Source organism: Oreochromis niloticus, unplaced genomic scaffold, assembly GCF_001858045.2.
Source record: "Oreochromis niloticus isolate F11D_XX unplaced genomic scaffold, O_niloticus_UMD_NMBU tig00006539_pilon, whole genome shotgun sequence".
Lineage (NCBI taxonomy): Eukaryota > Metazoa > Chordata > Actinopteri > Cichliformes > Cichlidae > Oreochromis > Oreochromis niloticus.
This window is the reverse complement of record NW_020328055.1, coordinates 240,027-265,501: the sequence shown is the minus strand read 5'-3', so window position 1 is coordinate 265,501 and position 25,475 is coordinate 240,027. Positions and strand designations below refer to the sequence as shown.

Below are 25,475 nucleotides of genomic sequence, written 5' to 3'. Positions count from 1 at the left end.
TCAGAGGCTACTGGTGGTCCCACGTACTAGGTTTAAAACACGTGGGGATCGGGCTTTTCAGGTACTGGCACCTAGGCTGTGGAACTCCCTGCCGTTGTCCTTACGCTGTCTAGACTCTACTGACTCCTTTAAAAAGCAGCTGAAGACATTTTTATACAAACGGGCTTTTAATTAATTTTAACCTGTATGTCTGATCTTGTTGTGAAGCACTTTGTGATTTTTATCTGTGAAATGTGCTATATAAATAAATTTTACTTACTTACTTACTTACTACTGATGCAAACTATGATCTCTACCATGTTTGAAGACATGATGCAGAATATAAGACAGGGAATACATGATTAACCACCACTGTACACGGAGCAGAGACAAATGGCCTTGACAATGAATCATCCTGAGTTTATGGTTGTTTTTCTAATCCTTTCAATTTACTGGGCTGGTAAGGAAAGTGCAGTCGCTTTACCATCTCCAGAGACAACAGCAGAAAGCAGGTGTATCTGCAGATGAACAGCCTGACAACTGAGGATTCTGCTGTTTATTATTGTGCCAAAGAGCCACAGTGACACAAGAGGAAGAAACGCTGTACAAAAACTCAGCACATCAAACCAAGTCAGAAAAACAAAACAATGCTCAGTTTGCTTTCTGCAGTTCACTTTGAAAAATTATTAAAGATCAGCAAATCGAAAGCAAGAAATAATACAGGATTATCAGGACCTCATATCATTAAATACTGTATCTTGTGTGTGCTCATTTGCTCTATGTTATATAATAACATAATAATAATAATCTGAACTAATGTTGTGAATTATAATTTTCTTTTGTATACACCAAAACATTTTTACAACTGCCATTTTTAAAATTTGAATTTGAAATTGGTCAGCAAACTTCCTCACTGACTGTTATATTTATCCCAAACAAGTGTTGTTAAACCTAAATAAATTCTCCCTGTTCTCTGAAACATTTATGAATGATGTCTTGATGAATGCTCAATCATCCAGTTAAGGAAATCACCAAAAGTTGTTTCTGTTCATCTGGATGTAAATGTACGTAAAAATTATGGTAAATAACTGTAAAATGGCAACGGTAAATTACCATTAAACCAAAAAGAGTAAATGATTGTAATATCTATATTAAATTTCTGTATATTGACAAACGGTTATTTCCTTTAAATTTTACACTGCTATTATGTTGAAAATATATTAATTTACAGTAATATTGCACATTGTTTTTGAAAACAACAGGAAAAATCTGTAACATTATCTACAATTAATCACCTTACAATTTACATAATAATTCTGCATGAATGACAATCTTTCCTGATTTTTTCATTTGAATTTACGATTTACAACTGTATATTAATTACCTAAAACATACCGTACTTTTCATTTTAACAAAATGTCAAAACATTGGTAGAATTATTGTGAAAATTACGGTGATTTTTAAAAAAATATTGACAAGCTAAGGCTGTTTGATAAAACAGTATATGTTAATAGTAAATACAAACAATTACTAAAAATAAAACAAAATGTATATTTCTTTAAGTTCTACAGTCTCACCAAGTATAACACAGCTATTTACAATGAAAAAATTTTTTTTTTGTGGTATAGGGAGGTTTAAATCATGGATTTGCCACTGTTCAGTCCGTGTTCAGTCTGTTTGAGTGTGATACCACCTGCTGAAATTAAAATTAATTGATCAAAATGAAATACAAACAAATAATGAAATCATTTTAATAAATTGGTGTAGTTTGCGAGGTCAAGAGCAGTCAAGGAATGTATTATAAAAGCTGTAACAATGACTTTCTTTAAAAAGTCTCATTTTTATATGCGTTTTGGAGACAATGCATCACGTGTCTAAACCGTCACCTATATATATATATTTATATATAAAAACTTACACGAGGAGGATACTATGTTGTCAGAAATAGCTGTCTGACTGTGAGGTACTGCAACAGCAGAGGGCACTAATACTCCTTGGAAGCGTGTAGTCCGCCAAACCAACAAAGAAGAAGATAGCGCCACTTCTAACGGTCCAGACTGACTCTGCTCAGCAAGGGAGTGCCAGCAGCACCCTGCACTGAACCAACAACCTTCTCTTTCAATGTAAGTATATCATTAGACATTAAACGTATATCAGCTGTAACCATAGTTCGCTCGGTCAGTTTTCTTGTTGCGTTGAAAGCGTTCCTCTGTTACAGGCTTCGCTTTCAGTCCTGTTTAGTTTTCTGGAAAGTTCATGCTAATGCAGCAGGTTGAAGATTTTAGCTAGCTTTACTGTGAAACAAACGCCAGTTTAATTTACCAAAAGCAGCTAAAGACAGTGTTCCTTTTTTATTTCTGTGCCAAGTCAGTGAAGTCACTGAGGGGTTATGTATTTTATTGCGACCTGCTTCTGCCATCCTGACCACTGTAGAGGAAATTAAAAAAAAAAAAAATACATGAGTTGGGTCAGTCATATACTCTGAATAAGCTCACTACACTTCTTAAAACTGAAACAACATTATCTGATGAGGGCATTTCCAAGCTTTGTGAGGCAGTTAAGGGATCCAGATATGTGTAACAGGTGACCAATCAGCTGAGTCTTCATCAGATGTACTGTGTGACATTAGTGATGGTCAGATATTCAAAAGTAGTACTTTTTTTTTTTTTTTTTTTTACCAAAATCCATTATGTTTCAAACTACTGCTATACCAAGATGCCTTTGAAGTTGTTAATCCTTTAGGTTATGGAAATAAATAGATAAAACTGTCGTTAAAGGAACCATGTTTTGCATGCTGTAGATAGTTTGGGCTCACATTGCACTGGTGGCTTCTGCTTTAGTCGTACACAACATTTCTGTAGATACTGTTTAATGACGCAATCTGTTTTTCAGGGTGGTGATCCAAATCAGTGCGGAGCAGAATGCACCATAGAGATGTACAACTCTCCTGTTGAACACCTCAAGACTGAAGGTACACCAGATATAGAAGGAGTAAAGTTTGAGTCAGTTTTCAACTGTTTAAAATATTTTCACATCTGTCAGCCAGGTTTGCCATTTTGATTAGGACACAAGATTTTTATGGCATTTCGTCATATGATGTTGCGCTGTTTCTTAAATTTTTTGTGAAAAAAAAAGAATGGTTCACCTACTCCATTCTGAATTGGAGCATTAAACAGTTTAAATACTCTGACTCTGATACCTCTTCAAAGCCGTGTGAGGTCAGTCCTCAACAAACTCTCAGGACAGTTAATACAAAACTGGAAGTTTGTAAGGCTGTTGCCTCTCATAATTGATGACATGGTGGAATGGAAGATGGAACAGGTAATTTTTACCCCACTGCATCCAGACTGCAAATGAATCGCGCATGTGCGAAGCCACTGCTGGCATGTGATGCGCAGCAGAAAAGGACCTGTGAGGCTCAGTAACAGAGATTTTATTAGAAAACTACAGATTTTTGCGCTGAAAAATATAATTTTTTTCCCAATGCATCATGATAACTTCATTTCAGTTTGTTTCTTTTCATCAACAAATAAAGGAGGTTACATATAAGCTACTTTTTTATTGCTCAAAACTTGTCTGAAGACAGACTGCACTTGTTGGTCCATTGTGATGTATGTGGCTGAAGAAAACAAATTGCTGTTATTTTTAGATTGTACAGTCCTGATCAAAAGTTTTAGACCATTTGAAAAATGGCAAAAAATCATATTTTGCATGGTTGGATCTTAACAAGGTTCCAAGTAGAGCTTCAACATGCAACAAGAAGAAATAGGAGTAAGGCAAAACATTTTTTGAGCATGTAATTTATTAAAAAGAAAGCTTAAACTGAAACAGGCTGTTTTACAGCTGATCAAAAGTTTTATATATTATATAATAAATGTAAGAAATGACCGTCTTAACTGCATCGCACCTCAGCAGCGATGGCACGCTGTGAGCGACTCTACTTATGCAGTTCAACAAGCCAACCATGTTCAAAAAGGAAAGTTTTTTTGCTTTTGCCATCAGAACATCCTGACAGTCTGACTACCTGACAGAAAATGACAATGAACCCACAGTTTTCCACAGATTTGGCCTTTTAAAGGCATGTGGTCCTAAACATTTGATCAGCTGTAAAACAGCCTGTCCCAGTTTAAGTTTGTTAAACGTAAGTTAAATGTTTTGTCTCACTGCCATTTCTGCTTGTTGCATGTTGTTGGAACCTTGTTAAGATCCAACCATGCAAAAGATGATTTTTTTGCCATTTTTCAACTGGTCTTAAACGTTTGATTGGGACTGTATTTAATAATCGATTAGTTTCTTCTGAATGGATTAAGAATGCTTTTTTTTCCCGCATTGCAATGCATCACAATTGTAAATCATTATACGATTAATTGTGTCAGCTCTATTAGATGTAAGATTGTATATTTGCTTTTGAAATGGGCAGTTTGCTTTATTGTGCTTTGTAGTTGCTTTCAGACTGCAAGGAAAGAAAGCTAATCTACACCGAGCATTTGAAGAACAACAAACCAGTCCTCCAGCACATTCAATCCAAAACCTGTTCCAGTCCCTCAGACACCATCAGAGACTGTTTTGAAAGCCCTCTACTATCAAGTCTGGATAAAAAGAAATTTTGCCAACCACTGCAAGTATCAAGTGTTTTAAATTTTGTTTGACTGTTTATTATGTACTTATTTGTTTTTGGTTGTATTAATTTTGATATTAATTAGATCAGTGCCTTTTTAGTCATTAATTTGATCATTAAATATTAACTGTTTAGGGCAGCACGGTGGCACGGTGGTTAGCACTGTTGCTGCACAGCAAGAAGGTCCTGAGTTCAATTCCACCATCAGGCCGGGGTCTTTCTGTGTGGAGTTTGCATGTTCTCCCCTAGTTTGCGTGGGTTCTCTCCGGGTACTCCGGCTTCCTCTCACCGTCCAAAGACATGTTTGTGGGGATAGGTTAATTGATTAATCCAAATTGCCCATAGGTGTAAATGTGAGTGCGAATGGTTGTCTGTCCCTGTGTGTTAGCCCTGTGACAGACTGGCGACCTGTCCAGGGTGTACCCCGCCTCTCGCCCTATGACAGCTGGGGTAGGCTCCTGATCCCCCCACCACCCTGTAAAAGTATAAGTGGAAGCGAATGGATGGATGGATGTCAACTATTTAATTTAATCATTGTCTCTACTGGTTTTTATTAATGTTTCTAGCAAATTATGACAAAAAGTCAAAGAATGTAAGTTTTATGCCAGTTGGCCCTATTATGTTTATTACCTCATTTGTTGGACCTTAATTTTTTTAGACGACATTCTGGCTGCAACAGCTGCCAATAATTTCGTGTAAATATGAACTTTTGAATAAAAAGGCATGTTTTGTATTATACAGCTCTTCTGTGCTTTGTCAGTAGGAGACGGTAAACAAGCTTATTAAAAATGTATTTTAACTGGTTTACTTTATATTAGTTTTTTATTTCAATGTAATAATTGTACAAAAACCAAAGTTCACTGTGAATTTTACATTTATCAACAAAGTATATGGTTATGTATTCTGCATTATCACCATATTTTCTACGGTGAAATTCTGGCAACCACAGCTGCCAGAATTTTACCGTAATATTCAACTTTTTAATATTTATTTTATACAGTTTCACTGTACTTTACAATGAAAAACTGTAATCAGGTTAATGGAGTGTTTGTTGCTTTTACATGAGTTACCATGAACAGGTTTATGATTCTTTATTGTGAATTTTACATTTATCAACATAGCATACCGTTGTATACCAACTAGCAGAGGTTTTCACCACCATCTTCAACCTCTCACTGCTACAGTCTGTAGTACCATCCTGCCTTAAGTCAGCCACCATCGTTCCAGTGCCCAAGAAGAACACAGTGAGCTGCTTGAATGACTATCGTCCAGTTGCTTTAACACCCATAATTGCCAAATGTTTCGAACAGCTCATCATGTCACACATTAAAGCTGCCATCCCTGCAAACCTCGATCCACACCAGTTTGCATACAGGGCAAACAGGTCGACAGAGGACGCCATAATAACAGCTCTTCACACAGCCCTCACACACCTGGACTGTAGTAACACCTATGTGAGAATGCTGTTTGTGGACTTCAGCTCTGCCTTCAATACAGTTCAACCCCACAAACTGGTTAATAAACTAAGCAACTTAGGACTCAGCAGCTCACTGTGCAGCTGGATACTGGACTTCCTGAGCAACAGACCCCAGAACGTCAGAATGGGAGAGCACACCTCCTCCACCCTCATTCTGAATGTGGGTGTCCCACAGGGGTGTGTCCTCAGTCCCCTCCTATACTCACTTTTCACCCATGACTGTTCAACTATCCACACCAGTAACACCATTATAAAATTTGCTGATGACACCACTGTCATAGGACTGATTGACAACAACAATGATTCAGCCTACAGAGAGGAGGTTCAGCATCTGAAGCAATGGTGTGACGACAACAACCTGCATCTGAACACAGCCAAGACCAAGGAGATGGTAATCGACTTCAGAAGAACAAAGCGATCTGAGCACTCTACCCTCTACATTGATGGGGAGGAGGTAGAAAGGGTAGAAAGCTTCAAGTTTCTCGGAGTCCACATCTCGGCCGACCTTACCTGGTCCACAAACATCTCCCACCAGGTAGGGAAAGCACAACAAAGGCTGTACTTCCTCAGGAAACTACGTCAGGCTCAATTACCCCAAAGACTGCTAGTAAACTTCTACCGCTCCACCATTGAGAGCCTTCTGACTTACTGCTGCACACTCTGGTTCAACTGCTGCACTGCGGAGGACAAGAGGAAACTGCAGCGGGTGGTGAGGGCAGCAGAGCGGGCAATCGGCACTTCACTAACTCCCCTCAGAGACATCTATACTGGCAGACTTCAGCAGAAAGCCAGCATCATCATTAAAGACCCCTCGCACCCTGGACACTCACTTTTTTCCCCCCTTCCCTCTGGTAAACGCTACAGGTCCATCAGGTCGAAGACAAACAGACTCAACAGAAGTTTTTACCCACAGGCTGTCAAACATGCCCTACCTCCACCCTGATTGGAGGATAACTGCACTGCCAACACTCATGGACATTACACCTTATTTATGAATCGTATTTCTGTTTATACTTCAATGCAAACAACACCCTTACCACTTTAAACTTTATTTATTATAACATTATTTAGTATAGTTCCAACAGCACCCCCACCCCCACCCCATGTGCAATATCATCCCCCGCCACACACTCAATGTGCAATATCACTGATCACACTGCACCTCTCAATGCACCTGCTAGTTAGATGGCATGTATGTGTATGTATATAGATGTAAGCGTGTATGTGGAAATATGTGTGTGTATGCATGTACGGATGCAAATATGTATATATACATATATGTATGTATGTGCGTGTATGTTTGCAGGTGTATTTATAACTTGTACATATCTTTCTTGTGTAAATGTAAATTTGTCATTGTGTAAATACTTACGCTATTGTGTACTTCACACACATGGAGAGATGCCAAACTGCCTTTCACTGTTCTTGTAACAGTGACAATAAAAAGCTATTCTATTCTATTCTATTCTATTCTATTCTATTCTATTCTATATTCTACATTATCACTGTATTTTCCACGGTGAAATTCTGGCAACCACAGCTGCCAGTTATTTACCGTAAAATTCAACTTTTTAGGTATGATACCGTATTATTTCATACAGTTTAACTATATTTAACAAAGCAAGACTGTAATCAGGTCAACGGAATGTTTGTTGTTTTCACATGAATTTATGTTTAAATTCAATCATTTACTGTAAAAAAAATAATTATTATTTACTGGGAAATTTAAGGTTACCAAAACAGGATACCGTTTTGTGTTCTACATTTACAATTTATTTTTCACGGTGAAATTCTGGCAACCACAGCTGCCAGTAATTCACCGTAAATTCTACAATATTTTTTTTACAGTGTAACGTTTTCAGTGGGAGAAACTCATCAGAGTGACGTCTTGAGTTTCAGCTGACTGCAGGTTTTCCCAATCTTATAAACAGTACATGTGCACAATGACTGAAACTAGCACCACTGAAAAACAATGAGCTCTGAGACCAGTTTCTTCATCATTAATATGGAAATTGTCATTCACTTTGACCAACAACCACTGACCAAAGACCATGGATGAGTGATGAAATGTTTGTCATCCATGGTCCACTGAAAACGCTATGTCCAGATGAACAGAATCGACTTTTTGGGATGTATTAATGATTAATCATTATTTATTAATGTCAGAGGTCAGACTATTTACACCATTTTAACAGATATGTAGATCAAAATCAGGTAGACATTTTGTAAAAACAGAAACTTATTATGGGGACCTTGGTCAAAGTATGAACGGTATGAACAGTTTATAAGGGTTTAAACTAATATTTACTTGTCCATTTTTATAGCATATTAGAATAATTCATTTTTGTTTCCTGTGGAATTGATGCAAAAGCCTGATTTATTTCTCTTCTACTTATCTGACTTCAGAGAAGTTGACAGCGAGTTAAGGACATGCAGTTTAACAGTATGGACTACAGGAAAGGACTGCTGCTGTTAACCATCTGCTGGGCTGGTGGTTAAGAATACGTAGCCACATAAATATCAATAATGTTAAATTTTATAATTCACTCGTCACTCCCTAACAATCCTGTTACAGATCTTCAAGCTACTGAGTTTGCAACTTCTACCTTTGCTCTCAGGGTTTTCTCTGTTTTTATCCACCATAAGAAAAGATGGTATAGAGGCTAAGCCTAGGCTTGAAGCCACTGAGGTGTTCGTTGGCAGGGGTGATGCAATGTCACTGGTATGCATGAACTTATTAAACTTGATACAGTCCAATAACTCAGCCGTACTTATCTTGTCCTTTAGATCTTTGTTCCAACACCATTTAACATAATAGGGCAGCGGTCACAAACATTTTTGCCTCCTTCCAATCAACAACACACCTGCCGCTAATCACGAGTGTCTACCTTAAATACCTCCACACAAACATAACATACAGAAAACTCCAAAGGTGACCTCTAGCAACATACAGGGAGTGCAGAATTATTAGGCAAGTTGTATTTTTGAGGAATAATTTTATTATTGAACAACAACCATGTTCTCAATGAACCCAAAAAACTCATTAATATCAAAGCTGAATGTTTTTGGAAGTAGTTTTTAGTTTGTTTTTAGTTTTAGCTATTTTAGGGGGATATCTGTGTGTGCAGGTGACTATTACTGTGCAGAATTATTAGGCAACTTAACAAAAAACAAATATATACCCATTTCAATTATTTATTTTTACCAGTGAAACCAATATAACATCTCCACATTCACAAATATACATTTCTGACATTCAAAAACAAAACTAAAACAAATCAGCGACCAATATAGCCACCTTTCTTTGCAAGGACACTCAAAAGCCTGCCATCCATGGATTCTGTCAGTGTTTTGATCTGTTCACCATCAACATTGCGTGCAGCAGCAACCACAGCCTCCCAGACACTGTTCAGAGAGGTGTACTGTTTTCCCTCCTTGTAAAAATCACATTTGATGATGGACCACAGGTTCTCAATGGGGTTCAGATCAGGTGAACAAGGAGGCCATGTCATTAGTTTTTCTTCTTTTATACCCTTTCTTGCCAGCCACGCTGTGGAGTACGTGGATGCGTGTGATGGAGCATTGTCCTGCATGAAAATCATGTTTTTCTTGAAGGATACAGACTTCTTCCTGTACCACTGCTTGAAGAAGGTGTCTTCCAGAAACTGGCAGTAGGACTGGGAGTTGAGCTTGACTCCATCCTCAACCCGAAAAGGCCCCACAAGCTCATCTTTGATGATACCAGCCCAAACCAGTACTCCACCTCCACCTTGCTGGCGTCTGAGTGGGACTGGAGCTCTCTGCCCTTTACCAATCCAGCCACGAGCCCATCCATCTGGCCCATCAAGACTCACTCTCATTTCATCAGTCCATAAAACCTTAGAAAAATCAGTCTTGAGATATTTCTTGGCCCAGTCTTGACATTTCAGCTTGTGTGTCTTGTTCAGTGGTGGTCGTCTTTCAGCCTTTCTTACCTTGGCCATGTCTCTGAGTATTGCACACCTTGTGCTTTTGGGCACTCCAGTGATGTTGCAGCTCTGAAATATGGCCAAACTGGTGGCAAGTGGCATCTTGGCAGCTGCACGCTTGACTTTTCTCAGTTCATGGGCAGTTATTTTGCGCCTTGGTTTTTCCACACGCTTCTTGCGACCCTGTTGACTATTTTGAATGAAACGCTTGATTGTTCGATGATCACGCTTCAGAAGCTTTGCAATTTTAAGACTGCTGCATCCCTCTGCAAGATATCTCACTATTTTTGACTTTTCTGAGCCTGTCAAGTCCTTCTTTTGACCCATTTTGCCAAAGGAAATGAAGTTGCCTAATAATTATGCACACCTGATATAGGGTGTTGATGTCATTAGACCACACCCCTTCTCATTACAGAGATGCACATCACCTAATATGCTTAATTGGTAGTAGGCTTTCGAGCCTATACAGCTTGGAGTAAGACAACATGCATGAAGAGGATGATGTGGACAAAATACTCATTTGCCTAATAATTCTGCACTCCCTGTACATAAGGTATCAACCCAAAAATGGCTTCTACAGATGGGCTAATGCTTTCTAAGTTGGACCAAACTGGTGACATGAGGAAAAAAAATAAAGCAATATAAGTATATTATTTGTCCATTATAAAGGTTAGCATTAATAAGTAAAAATGTGTTTGTCTGTCTTTTAAAGGAGAGTGAACTGTACATACTTGGGTTTTGGTGGTGATATTGATGCAGCTTTAGTCAGACAGGCTGCTGGAAAAGGACTGAAGTGAATTATTTGGATCACTTATGAAAGTAGTAGTTCCTGCTACTGTCAGTCATTCAGAAGTAAAGTAAATAATTTTTACAAAGCTTCACCACAGTTAACCACTTATCATTTATTAATACTAATTACAACCTGCAGGGAAAGGACTGGAGTTGAGTGGAATGAAATGCTGGAAATTTACAGTCCAAAGAACAAGGTTAGCATAAGCTTAGACTCTTCCAGCAAATCATTATGTCAGGGGCTGGGTCTGAAACCCAGCATTTTGAGTTCATTTTGTATTTTTGATTTCTTATATTATATTGAAAATATGTTAAGTCTTATGTTGGTATTATCAGTTAGGATTTAGTTGAGCGTTATTCTAGATTAGGTTTTAGACGGTACCATCGGTACAGTGCCGTCTCCTCCTGTGTCTGTGTTTTGGATCCGTTTAATAAAAACACCAGGATGCCCCGCCATGACACAGTGACAGCATTTAGACATATTGTGCAACCTAAAGACACTGCTGTACATTACTTTCCCAGAGACTGACAGAAATCAGACATTAAGAGTAGATCAAGAACCCCTAAGTGCCTGTTTACAACATGAGCTCTCAGACCACTGAACAATTCAAGATCGTTTTTCTAAAAAAACAGTCCTGCCTGCTTAAAAGATCCATGCTACATATTTTCTGAAATCAAAAGTGTTTTTTTATTTCAAAAACAATCAAACTCAGTCATACTGTGTGAAGACTTTGTTTTATCACCTCCAGTGATTCTTTTCCTTCTCCCTTTTAGGAGAAAGTGAATGCTAATCTTAATGATATTTTATACTGGGACTGTCAAACAGTGTGTCTGTAGTGCTGTAAGGTTTTCTTTACAAATCCTTACAGCACTTGGATACAGTGTGTGTGTACTAATACCCTGCTCCAGTCCTGCTGCTGGTGAGTCCGATGGTTGTTCCTTACTCACCTCAGAGGAGGCTCATAGGTCTACATGCTTCCAATAGGACAGGAACTCAGTTTGATTTGTTTAAGTTTTGATACATTTCTGTTTTAACATTCAAATTCTTAACCCCTTAATGCCCAGTGTATCATATTTGATACATACAGTTTTTGTGTTTTTGAGACATCATCAGTGCATCCCCTCGCCCAAATAAAAATCTAAATCAATTTCACATTTTAAAGCAAAAAACTGCACAAAACAATGCTGGATGTAGCAAATATGATACAAAATAAAATTCCCATGGTTTTTTTTATATTTATTTTTTATTGCAAAATGATTTAATTTGAAATATCTGACAATTAATTCATGATTTAGGCTTTAAAGGTTTAACGTTTGAATCCTCCTTGCCCCCTCTTGAAATATGTCTCATCAAATTCTGTAGTCATGAATGCAAAGTTTCTTTTTGTGTTGAAACAATGACGTCTCTTACTGTGATAGTCATCAAACCTGTAGTTTCCTGTGTGCTGAGGCGCCACTGTTGCAACAAAGGTTCACGGTTCTCCTGCTTCTTTCAGTTTTAACTTTGGTCCCAAAACACTCGGAGGTAACAGAAAACGCCCATCTAACTTCTCAGTGTGGGATTTCTTGGAGGCAAAAGTAATTGATCATCATGCACCAGCCACAGAGAGCTTTCACTTCATATATATTTTAAACTTTTGCATCTGAAATCCAAATGATCTTACTTAGCTTATGTACTTTAAGATTTTATTTATTTACAGGACAATGAAAAAATGAAAATGCCGCAAATGGACTTAAACATATGATATTCAGTAACTGAACTTAACTAGTTGCTTTTGTCGTGGATTTTTGTGTTAACAAAGTCTGCAACCAGGTCAGCTGTGGTCAAGCTATTTTATTACTGCATGCAGCAGAGCAAACACACACATCAAAACATCACGGTTATACATACATAAGAGCTCTAACCTTGGGGCGTCACAGTGTCCCTTTTATAACATCGCACAAACTCTCTGTATGTCTCACCCAGGCTGCTGCTGGACAGGGAAGACTCCCACTATCATTTCCCAGATGCTGGCCTTTCTGAGAGTTCATCATTCTGAGCAATAGTGAAACATCCTTAGGCTTAGCTAAGCTGTTTTTCAGCAGGTCATACTGACACATACACATACTTCATCTAAGCAAACAAATGTTATACAAGAATCCTACAGTGAAGTTATAAACACCTAAATGTAAATGTGAGGGTTAACTAGAATTTCCCCCATTACACTTTCCAGAGCAAATTCAAGTATTGAAATAAGTTGTGAAAAAATGTATTATGACCTTTTAATTAGTAAGGAAACATATTATTTTATTACTTATTTAGGCAACTATCAGTTAGTCTGAAAATGACTGGCTTGAAGTTGTGTTTCTGATGCCTGGATATTATTTTATTTCTGTTTGGCTTTACCAGTTTGTTAAAAATAATTTTAAGGGCTCTTAATGGCACTGTTGTGCCCTTGAAACCAAGATTTCCAGTAGCTTCTGCTGCACATGAATGATTTACAGCTGAGTCAAGTAAAATGTTTCCCATATTACACACAAGTGCTGCGGTAGAAATAATGGATCCAGATACTGCACACAAATACCATCAGCAGGCAAAAAAAAAATGCTCCACAACAATCAGAGCACAGCAACCAGTGCATCATAAATTTTGGGTTATATACTTATTATAGCAGTCAGAACAGCATACTGCTTTCTAAGTAAAGGGGTGACTGAGCTGCTAAATGATTCAATCTGCTCGTTAGTATTCACACAATCCTTGTGCTACTTTCTTTGAATAGTTCTGAGTTTGAGATCTTTCCTAAAAAAACAGATGGACACAATATTGGAGCTGTCGTATGAAACAAGTCTGCACTGTATGTCTCAATATTTGAATTTATGTATAATAAAGTAAAAAGAAACTAAACCAAAAATCCAAAAACTTGTCAGTGAGGAGGAGTCAATGCAAATCTTTTACTTTTAGCTGATTTATATATGTTGAAGAGTAAGTGTTGGAACTCAGTCAAATAGACACACAACTTTAACGACTTTAACAATGATCATATCTGTTTATTTAGTTATTTTACAGATACTATTTTGTTTCTTGGCTGGTAAGGACATATTTTGTTAAACATTTAGACTGACATAATGGAAAGTGATTGTACTAAAAAGTTAACATTTCTGTAGGTACTGAGAGTCAAACACTGATTCAGTCTGAACCAGTGATTAAAAGGCCTGGAGAATCCCACAGACTGACCTGCACATACTCAGGGTTCAGCAGTGATTATGCTACTGCTTGGATCAGACAGGCTGCTGGAAAAGGACTGGAGTGGGTTGCTTGGATCCAGAGTGATAGCAGCTATATCTACCACTCTCAGTCAGTCAGAGGCCGGTTCACCATCTCCAGAGACAACAGCAGAAAGCAGGTGTATCTGCAGATGAACAGCTTGACGACTGAGGATTCTGCTGTTTATTATTGTGCTCGAGAGCCACAGTGACACGAGTGGAAAAAACGCTGTACAAAAACCCAGCCAAGTCAGAATTTGCTTTCTACCATTCAAAGCATGTCCAGCACATTAAAAACAACAACAACAACAAAAAAAAAAACCCAATCAAACAGCTTCATCAAGAACTTTGAACATGAAATACTGTGTATTTAAATTTTAAAGTTTAAATATAAAAATTCAGCTTGTATAATTGTGTTAAAAGTTTTTAATGAGTAATAAAGAAATATTTTGAGCTAGTCTTTCAAAATTTTCTTTTCTCTAGTAGAGTACACTAAAAATAAACTTCCTTCCAGACTAACATAAAGTCTTTATATAATACACTTGGTTGCAACAGGATGAGAGAAGGTCCCTGTAGAAAACTGTAGCTCTGCTGCTGCTGCTGGATGCTGTGAGTCTAATTGAACACAAACACTGACAGCATGGACACTACACACTTGTATTAGAACTGTGTTCAGCATGACCTGAAGAAAACACACACAAAAAGTGCCTGAAAAGTTATACCATGAATTGTAGATTGTTTTTATGATGTCATATTATGTGACTTTTAGTGTTTTTTGTGTTCATGATATCGTCATTTTAATTTATGCCCCATGAATTAAAACGTTATAGTATGAAACCACCAAAAAGAGGAGGAGACAATGCAAAACTGCTAATGTCACTTCATATATACGGCAGCACAAAACACAAAGACTCAACATACACTCTGCAGACGGAACAACAACAACAACAACTGTTACAATGATCAGACCTTTTTATTTAATATTTTTTCTTTTTCTGTTTTATTTCTTGGCTGGTAAGGACAAACTAATTAATTGGAAAAATAAAACTATGTGAGGAAAATTTGATTACGCTAATGAACTCTTAACACTTTTAGGTTCTGAAGGTCAAACACTGACTGAGTCTGAATCAGTGGTTAAAAGGCCTGGAGACTCCCACAGACTGACCTGTACATACTCAGGGTTCAGCAGTGATATTGATGCAGCTTGGATCAGACAAGCTGCTGGAAAAAAGGCGGAATGGATCGCTTTGATCTACAGTGGTAGCATCTACATCTACTACTCTCAGTCAGTCAGAGGCAGATTTACCATCTCCAGAGACAACAGCAGAAAGCAGGTGTATCTGCAGATGAGCAGCTTGACGGCAGAGGACTCTGGTGTTTATTATTGTCCTCAAGAGACACAAAGCACAGACCCTATCCTTTCAACTTTTTAAAAATTATCTTTTAATATTTTTTAGGGCTCTCAACGTTTACGTGTTCATCACAATTAATGTGATTAAATTTTTTTAAATTAAAAATATTAACGCAATCAACCCATCTGGAGCACAGAAAGGACAAATTTTGGACAAACTGCCCGAAATGTGTTGGCAGAGACATTTCAGGAATTTTGAGTCATTTGTGATGAACACGTTAACGTTGACAGTCCTACTATTTTTATTTTATTATTATTAATATGAAAAAAAATTCACACTCTGATGATACAGCAATTTGTTCCTTCAGAGCCCCTTCAGAAGAAAGTTTGGCTGCAGGCATTGGCTGCTGGATGCTCTGAGCCTCACTAACGCAGAGACCCTGATATAATGACCACATTTGCTAAGAATTTAAACCTTGGATGCATTAGTTGATTAAAATGACCTGATGAGATTGTTTTCTAGCAATATGTAATTAAAGAAAAATTGTTATCATTTCATGTTCCAGCTGTTCCTCAAAGAACATGTTTTTGATACCATGCCATTTAAAATTTGAACTTATCTTTTATACATTTTACAAAATTGTCATTTTTGTATTACTACTCCAAACTTCCATAAGTGGGTCAAAAACGACCTGCATTAATGTCCTGTGGAATTTCATGGAATATTTTGATTCCTAGTAACTGTTAACGTCAGGAATACATATTTTGTGGGTCACAAAGAGTATCACCCCTTAAGAACAGTACATGCGTATGGCCTGAAGATCTTCTGTATTTGTGATGCCCACATCCACTATGTAATGTTTTGAATATTTTACACAGGGTGATAAATAGGGGAATTAGTTTAGAAGAATTTGTGGGAAACCACTATCCAACAGTTGTGTAGTAGACTCAGAATGACAAGACACAACATTATCACGGATAACTTTTTTTCCTCTTGCCCAGTGTGTCCTGGAGACACTATTATGGGGAGTCTACAATAGGACAAGGCAGACATCCTTGCTCTGATGAAGGCTTCTGAGGTTTACAGCATAGAGTTTAAATTGAATGGCAGCCTTACTATCAGGAAGAAAGGACTGGCTATTGTACTTCTGAAAACAATGTATCACAGCAAAATGGTGGATGAAAACACCAGAAAGAAAAAAACACAGTTGATCACTTTCTACAACAAGACCAAGGAGGTATAGACACCATGGACAAGATGGTTGGCACCTCAACCTGCCAGTGTAAAAGATTGGCCCTTAACATTGACACCCTGAAAGCCTACACCTTTTTCTGCGCAGCATCCAGATGTTTAAGAATGGTATCATCAGTGCATGACACGTCTTTCTCACTGAGCTCTCAAAGGAGCTTTCCACAACATAAATGAGGAGTTGACTGGAAGGTTTTCCCCAACTGCAAATCCCAACCAGTGATGCAATGGGAAGGTGTGGCGGTGACAAAAGCCACAACTTGGGCAAAGGAAAAAAGCAGACAAGGCCAACCAAAGACAACAAGATTTCAGATGCAAGTGACGAAGATCTTAATGTCAGCAGTTGGTACAGGAAATGCGATGGACCTGTGTGCAGGGATTCCAGCCAGACTTTGTCACAACTCCATACAGTGAGGGGACAAGGTAAAAAAAGAGAGAGGAACTGTTGAGACACACACACACACACACCTACACACAAAAAAATAGATGTTGATATTGTTCATTTGCTGTTGTGTTTTTTTCTTTTCCAACTTTCAAAATGTTTTCAAAATGTTTAAAAAAGTGAAAAACTATATTTTAACAATTAAATTATTTTTGTTTGGACCAAAATATAGTCCAAACAATAAAAATGATTATTCTTAACCAAAATGAATCAGAAATGAATCGGTGACTACAATGTCAGAGCAAATTATTATTTATTATCTAATAAATCATAAACAAATTTTGCGCATTTAGAAGTGGTGTGCAGAAATTTGTATGAGGTGAAGTGTATTCCTCTTTGAGGAGGAGTTGATACAGATTCTGATATTTACATATGTGTTGCCAAATATAACACAAGAACTACATGAATGGTTTACACAACTATAGACCAGGCAGAGAGACATGACTCTTACAATGACCTGTCCTGATTTTATGTTTTATTTTCTTATATTCTCAGTTCACTGGGCTGGTAAGGAAAGAACATTTCTTTTGCAAACTCTTTGGCAGACAAATTATAGGCTTGAAATACAAATGCTAACCATGTGTTTGTAGGTACTGAGGGTCAAACTCTGACTGAGTCTGAATCAGTGGTTAAAAGGCCTGGAGACTCTCACAGACTGACCTGTACATACTCAGGGATTAGTAGTGATTATGCCACTGCTTGAATCAGACAGGCTGCTGGAAAAGGACTGGAATGGGTTGCTTGGATCAACAGTGGTGGTGGCCCCTCTTACTCTCAGTCAGTGCAGGGCCGGTTTACCATCTCCAGAGACAACAGCAGAAAGCAGGTGTATCTGCAGATGAACAGCTTGATGCCTGAGGATTCAGCTGTTTATTATTGTGTTCAAGAAGCAATGCACCACAAAAACTCAGCACACTAAAAATGACAAAAGAAAAAAATGGGCACTTTTTTGTCTGCAGTTCACCTTTATAAATTATCATAAATCAACACATGCAACATGCATTATGTCTAATGGTGTGTAAGTGTAAATGTTTTCTAGTTTGCTAAATGAAATAAAACAGGGCAAACAATCTCTGAGTTGTTTGCAACACAACTTTCATTTATAACAATTAGTGGAAGAAGAATTTATATTGCTTTTATAGTTTGTCATTGCCAATCTGTATCCAAAGCAAACTTCCTTGCAAACTCACACTGATGTTAATGCTGTGCTGACTTGAATGTGCTGTTAATTTCAACGGAGTAAGCTCCCATCAGTCCTATCATATACAAAAATGTATTCTAAACTTTTGACTCACCAAAGTGGGCACCTTTGGCAGATATAACAGCTGAACATACCCGTGGCATTCTTTCTACAATAGAAATCAAATATTCTTCAGAAAGTTCTTCCATATCTGTTGCAGAAGTTCCCATAAATGTTTGACACTTGTAGGTTGCTTTGCTTTCACTCTTCTGTCTAGTTCATCCCAAACCAGCTTAATGGGGTTTAAGTCTGGAGACTGTGCTGGCCTCTCCATGTTTTCAAGCTTATTATCTTGTTCTTTTTTCCTGAGGTAGTTCTAAAACTTTTAACTGTTAGTGTATGTGAAATGTCAGATGCTGACAAAGCCAGCCTCTGTGAATGTGCAGCAGGCCAGCCCCTGACCATCACCAGTTGGTCTCTTAGTCTGTGAGCAGCTGGAGAACTTATTGGATCCGAGAGCCTGTAGGTAAAGGACTGGAGTGTATTGGAAGTGCACATTATGGACACAGCACATACTACAAAGATTCACTAAAAAACAAGTTCACCATCAACTTAAACACTTCCAGCAACACAGCTACTCTAAATGGACAGAATATGCAGCCTGAAGACACAGCTGTGTATTACTGTGCCAGAGTCCACAGTAAAAGCTATTAAAGTTATAAAAACTTGTAATATCTAAATCATGTGTAAATCATGTTCAAATTAAATTAAATTTGTTATTTTTATAATAAATGTCAATATAATTTTTAAATAAGTTTTTGCCAGATTTCAAAATATTGTACTAAATAAATACATAAATGCTGCAGTATTTATTTATTTATTTATAGCCTGAATAATGTGAAATTTGTTGCACAGAAATTTGTATGAGACAGAATATGTTTGAGGAGCAGCCGATGCAAAATGATATTTTGTCCATTTACTGCTTGTGAAGAAAAAGGTATTTCTTTTACAAACATTATGCTTTGACAACAAATTATATGCTATATACAGAAGCTCATTATTGACTCACGGTCAAACTCAACAGTGGTTAAAAGTCCTGGATATTCCCACAGACTGACCTGTACATATTCAGGGTTCAGTGGTGATACTCATGCCAGTTTATCATGTAAAGAGACGGCATCAGAAAGCAGGTTCATCTGCAGATGAACAGTTTGATGACTGAGTATTCAGCTGTTTATTATTGTATCAGAGAGGCATAGTGGCAGAAGAGGAAGCAACAGTGTACAAAACCTCACAAAAAAACATTCACTTTCAGCAATTCACATTTTAGTAAAATAAACTGCACTTGAATATTATCAGCACAGTGAAAGAAACAATAAAAGTGCAAAGGCATTCAGAGTATTTAGCATCAGTTGAGCTTAGTAAGTGTTTTGATGGCACTGTTCATAGTTGCATAATAAAATGTAAAATTACCTCAAAATCTTATTTAGCTTTCAGACCATATTACCCCATGTTTTAAACTTGTTATCACGTGTTACAGTCTGCAGGAAAAGGGCTCACAGGGATTGGATTTATTTCTTGAAATTCATACTGCAAAGATTCAGTAAGCAGCAAGTTAAGCATCAACTTCAACTCTTTCAGCAATGCAGTGACTGGTTGTGCAGCCTGAAGACACAACTGTTTATTACAATGCCAGAAAATGACAGCAATGTAACATAGACCATAGAGAACATAGCTGCTCAGAACCCCTCAGTGCTTGTTTATAACATGGAGGCAACAGAGGCGGAGCCCTCAGACCACTGATCAATTCAAGATCATTTTTCTGAGAAAAAACTGCCTTTCACTGCTTAAAATATGTATATTATGTATTTTCTGAAAGCTATTTTTTTTCTTTTGAAGAAAAACTCAAACTCAGTCATACTGAGTTGAACATACAGGCTTGAGTTTGGTCACATCCAATTATTTTGTTCCCCTCCTCCCTTTTCAGAGGGGTGAATGCCAATCTTAATGAGGCTTTAAACTGACACTGTAAAGCAGAATTAGCTGGTTGTTTTCTGTCACAAATCCTTAAAGCACTTGGGTGGCACAGTGTGTGTGTGTGTGTAACAATACTGCATTTCAGTCCCTACTGCACTGATATGCGCTGTTATAAGTGGAGGTATGCTCACATGTTGTCAATAGCAACTCAGTTGGTTTTGTTAAAGTTCTAATACAATTTTTTTGCTTAACTTTTTTAATGTTAAAATTTGTAAAGTTTGAATCCCCTTTCACCTTTTTAAATTCTGTCTCTAATCATTTTTTTTAATCACAACAGGAAAATTCATTTTTCTCTTGAACCTGTGAAGTGTCTCACTGTTATAGTCATCAAACCTGTAGTTTCCTGGCTATTAAGGTGCTGTTGTTGCAGCTAAAATGTTTTCAACATCAACACTTCCCTTCACCATTTCACCACATTAGCAAGAAAATGTACCATGTGAGTTCTCCTGCTTTAGTTTTAGCTTTGGTCCAAAAACAGAAAACGTCCATCTAACATCTCAGTGTGGGATTTTGAATTGTGGGATTCAAGATTTAGGATGCACAATATTAATTATGTGATTATTATGGAAAATTAACAACCTTTCAATTTATTTTTTAAACAAATTACAAAACCCCAAAATGAAAAAAAAAAAAGTGTTTAAGAGGAAAAACATTTTTAAGCTCAATTTGCATTAGTTTGGAGTATTAGCAAGTACTTTAGTAAACAACAGGTGTAAAAATGCTTTTCCACATCTGCGCATAGCCTGGTCTATTATATGGGTAACTGGTAAGACATATTGCATGATCTTGATGGTAATGATTGTTTGAAAATGAGCCTCTGGTTATCAGAGACTGGTTAATAATGCTCTATTGCTGTTGAAAAGTTCATAAAGGTCATATCTAGTGTTATGTATTTCTGTTTATCATTTCTTTTGAGGTGACACAGGTCTGACCACAGGACAAGAGATGGTTGCCATGGTAACAGGAGTGTTGCTAGCAGAAGGGTGAAGTGGTGTCTCCAAATAAGGAGATGTCCAGAGAGTTGCAGAAGAAGACATTTCAAACCAGAAGATCCTGTTGAACTCATCAATGAAAAGACACTCAAAGTATGATCATAATACTCGGTTAAAACAGTCAGTCAGTATTCAGCATTTTTTTCTCCACAGATGTGGAATGTCAGCAGTTAGATAAGATCTCCTATTTTATGAGCAACTGGACAGTTCATTGGATCAGCAAGCCTGTGGGTAAAGACCTGGAGTGGACTGGAAGTGCACATTATGGATACAGCACATCCTATGAAGATTCCCTAAAGGACAAGTTCACCATCAACTTAGACACTCTTAGTTACTTAGTTACACTAAATCAGGGGTCTCAAACTTAAATGAGCTGTGGGCCACTGCTGGCACTTTCATCTCATTGGAGGGCCACTTTAAGGTTCAAGTAATAAAAACAAACAAACAAACAAACAAGGAAAAACCCTCAAATATTTCTGAAAATGTCGTGTTTTGTTTGTTTTTTCACATTTTAAATATTGTGTAACAAGACAAAACCGCAAACGTGAACACAATTTTTTTCTCACTCTTAACTAACTGAAGACACGTGGCAGCACTTCTGCTTTAATTTTGTTTGTATTTAACAAAATAAAAATGCAGACATAAGTGTACACATTAGTTTTTGACTGCTAGTGAAAATTGTTTTCTTTACAAGTAACTCTCTCAGTGAACTAACACAGCCAATCCCTCAACATGTTTGTACTCTCTGCTCATTTATCTCTGACTCATTCTGAGGGTCAAATTCTGACTGAGTCTGAACCAGTGGTTAAAAACCCCGAAGATTCCCACAGACTGACCTGTACATCCTCAGGGTTTGGGGTGATATTAGTGCTGCTTGGATCAGACAGGCTGCTGGAAAAGGACTGGAATGGGTTGCTTGGATTAGCAATGGCTAGCTAAAACATAGCCATAGCTATGGGAAGAGGAAGAAACAACTTAGAAAAGCTCACATCAAACCAACTCTTTTCTTTCTGTCATTCACAGGATCAACAGCACATTTAAAGAAACAATGAAACAACTTCATCAACAACTTTGAACATCAAGTATTCTGTTGTCTTATTTTTAATTTAAATTTTTATATTTGCCTTGTATATTTGTGTTAAAAATGTATAATGAATATAATGCATTGTTCTTTTTTTAATACATCCCTCCACATGCAAAATAAACTTCTTGCCAAACAAATACAAAGACTTTATATACATGTACTGTTGGCTGCAAGAGAGAGAAGCTTTGACCCAGTGGCCTTCAACATCAACATGTTCTGTGAGTCTCACTGAAACACTGAAAGCATGGACAGAATATGCAGCTTAAAGACGATGCTGTGTATTATTGTGCCAAAGAGTCCCAGTATCATGAACCATTAGGAGACCTTAACAAATACCCTTTATTGGCCAAACAGCTGTTTCTTCAGATCACCAGAGGAGGCGCTCCAAGACCATAAATGAATTCTGAAACTCTGTGAGATTTTTTCCTAAGATGAATCTTAAAGCTGACCCTCAATAAAATGTCACAAAACAAAACTGAAATCACTCATTATATGTTTAAATTATGCCCAATTTTTGAAAACAAGAAAAAAGGAGGCGTTTGCCTGCTGGAGTAAAATCTATTTTTTGTAATATTAGGCTTGATAAATGAAACAGATGTTAAGTTGGACTGGTGAAAACTTAAATATCCTTTTATAGATATTTAACAGAATACTTACATAAGATGTTTACATATGTTAGAAAAAATCCTCTTGGAAAAAAAAACTTGGTTCAAAAACTCAGCGGATCAAAAAGCTATTTGCATAAATATCCTGCAGTTCAGTGTCTTTGACAGATGTTTGGAAACAGACTAATTGAAAGATTTATACTTTTGTTAAACAGAACTCATTTTGATTTACTTTGTTCATACTTTACAGTCAAATGAACCATTATCATAAACACAGAAACTCTGATGCTTCACAAAAACCTGAAAAAACCTAAAGGTGCCAGCAGATCAGCATTTAGAAAATATTAAACAAACAGACACACATGTATATTGTAGTTTTGAATTCCTGATTTCCTGGCTTCCAAAAACAAATGCTTAAACATGATGTACTTTTTGAAAGGAGTAACAAGTATGATTTTGATACTAAAAAATAAATAAATAGATTGTGGAGTCTTACCTGAAAACATTTGCTTAACGAGTAAAAACATGTCAAATAATAATGTAATAAAATGATCATTACTACAAGTTACAGTGTGGTTCTGTATTTGAGGGAGGAGCTGATGCAAAACTGTTCTAGTTTATCTTTACATAAAACAGAGAGTAAATCACTGATGTACCCACTGTAGACTGAGCAGAGATAAATGATTTTCATCATGTTCAGACCTCATATTTGGTTCACTTTTCTCATTCTTTTAATGAACTGGGCTGGTAAGGATCATAGGTTTACTTTTACTAATGAAAACACATGAAATGTCTGCATCATTGTATCTAATGAGCTGGGGTTTTTTTGTAGGTACTGAGAGTCAAACACTGACTGAGTCTGAATCAGTGATTAAAAGGCCTGGAGACTCCCACAGACTGACCTGTACATACTCAGGGTTCAGTGGTAATATTCATGGTGCTTGGATTAGACAGGCTGCTGGAAAAGGACTGGAATGGGTTGCTCGGATCCTCAGTGATAGCAGCAATATCTTCTACTCTCAGTCAGTCAGAGCCCGCTTCACCATCTCCAGAGACAACAGCAGAAAGCAGGTGTATCTGCAGATGAACAGCTTGACGACTGAGGATTCAGCTGTTTATTATTGCGCTCGAGAGTCACAGTGACACAAGAGGAAGAAACGCTGTACAAAAACTCAGAAAACCAAAAATGAATAAATAAAAAAGCTAAATTTTATTTTCTGCAATTCACATTTACAAATTGTTAAACATACACACACTGAAAGGAACAATAAATGTTCCCTACCAGAACAGTGAACCCTAAATATTGTATTCATGTGTTTGTAAGTGTAAATGTTATCATTTGCTTTTTCTTTATGTTACATAACATAACAGCTTATGTTGTGTATTGAAGTGCATGCACCAGTGAATTGTTGCAATACGACTGCCATCTGTAGCTACAGTGGCTTGCAAAAGTATTCGCACTTATTTATTTGTAAAAAATGTTTGGAATCATGTATGATTTTCATTCCACTTCTCAAGTGTACACCACTTTGTACTGGTCTTTCACGTGGAATTCCAATAAAATTGATTCATGTTTGTCGCTGTAATGTGACAAAATATGGGAAAGTTCAAGGGGGCTGAATACTTTTGCAAGTCACTGTATTAGTGACAAGATAATTAACATCACCTTTAAATTGTATCATTGCTAATCTAGAAACAAAGCAGAATGATGATTTATAAATCGTGATGATGCTGTCAGTTGTAACAGAAGTAGAGAAGCTCCTATCAGATCACCTTCAATAATCACATGTTGTCTGCAGCGCTGCTGCTGCCATACAATACTGAATCCTGTGAGTTTTATAATATATGGATATTATAGCAATATAATATCCAAACTCACACTCTTGATATTACTTTTATCCAAAACAAGTGTTGTAAAACCTAAATACTTTGTCTTTATTGTTTGAAACATTTATTAATGATAAATTGTCAATTTATTATTGTCAGATGTCAGATGTTAGGACATTTATATAATAACAGACACATTTATGGGGGAATTACTGACCTTGGTGAAGTTAGCCAGAGCCAGGATATCAGGTATCAACACATACCGTATGTGGGGCTGAACAAACACATACTAAATTGTCTTTAACTCCTTGCTTGGTTTTAATTTGTCAAACCAAGAACCCATCTCAGAGCAACAATCAGGATATTGATATTTGGTATGTCCATGATGCACACCAGTAAGTGAGTCTCTAACACTTTACTGCTCTGTTGCCCTTGAGGTAGCCAATGACTGAAGGTTTAAATGTGAGCACAGCTCAATCAGCAGTCCTCCCTCACCAGTGAAGCAACAAATGAGACATAAGTCTTTTCTCTAAGACCTGGTGTTTGATGGAGCTGGGCACTTTATTTTTGGGTTACAGAGGTGGATGGAAAAGAACTAGAGTGGCTTGCTACCATTACTGACAGTACAGGTTGC

At 37.2% G+C, this 25,475-nt stretch overlaps 1 long non-coding RNA gene across 2 annotated transcripts; it reads left to right on the top strand.

Moving 5' to 3' along the window:
• The first annotated feature begins 298 nt into the window (after positions 1–298).
• On the top strand, positions 299–23,980 carry LOC109202085 (uncharacterized). Of its 2 annotated transcripts, XR_003218085.1 has the most exons (3): positions 299–439; positions 13,976–13,984; positions 15,179–15,291. It is a non-coding gene; the product is annotated as an uncharacterized LOC109202085 (long non-coding RNA). The 2 variants fall into 2 exon arrangements; XR_003218084.1 differs by lacking the exons at positions 13,976–13,984; positions 15,179–15,291 and adding an exon at positions 23,847–23,980 and having other exon boundaries at positions 321–439.
• Positions 23,981–25,475: the final 1,495 nt, after the last annotated feature.